The sequence below is a fragment of the Penaeus monodon genome, chromosome 25 (genome assembly GCF_015228065.2).
Source record: "Penaeus monodon isolate SGIC_2016 chromosome 25, NSTDA_Pmon_1, whole genome shotgun sequence".
Classification (NCBI taxonomy): Eukaryota; Metazoa; Arthropoda; class Malacostraca; order Decapoda; family Penaeidae; genus Penaeus; species Penaeus monodon.
This window is the reverse complement of record NC_051410.1, coordinates 40507593-40508125: the sequence shown is the minus strand read 5'-3', so window position 1 is coordinate 40508125 and position 533 is coordinate 40507593.

Here is a 533-nt window from a genome sequence, read left to right as displayed (position 1 = left end):
TAGTAAATTCATTTAGCAATCTTTTTTTTTTCTACCTCTTAACCACAAATCACCCTTTAACATGAACACAAATTATTATAGAGACAACTTTCGATCCACCAAACCTGCAGCAACCTCGCTCGTCGTCCTGTGATCATCACTTTAATTCCTTGCATTTCTGTATCCTAATGCTAATTCATAAGCCCTTTTTTTCTTGAGAATTCATATTAAGGATGGTATAGGAACTTTTCGTTATGAGGATTGTATGATCTTTTCATAATGAAAATCGTTGGAACTTTTCATCGTAGAAACTTCATAATGAAGATCGTAGAAACTTTTCGTTATGAGGATCGTATGAACTTTTCATAATGAGGATCGTAGAAACTTTTCACATTGAAGATCGTTGGAACTTTTCGAAATGAGGATCACTGGAACTCTGCATAATGAAGATCGTAGAAACTTTTCATAATGGGGATCTTATAGGAACTTTTCGTCATGAGGATCGTATGATCTTCTCATAATGAAGACCGTTGGAATTTTTCATGATAAGGATC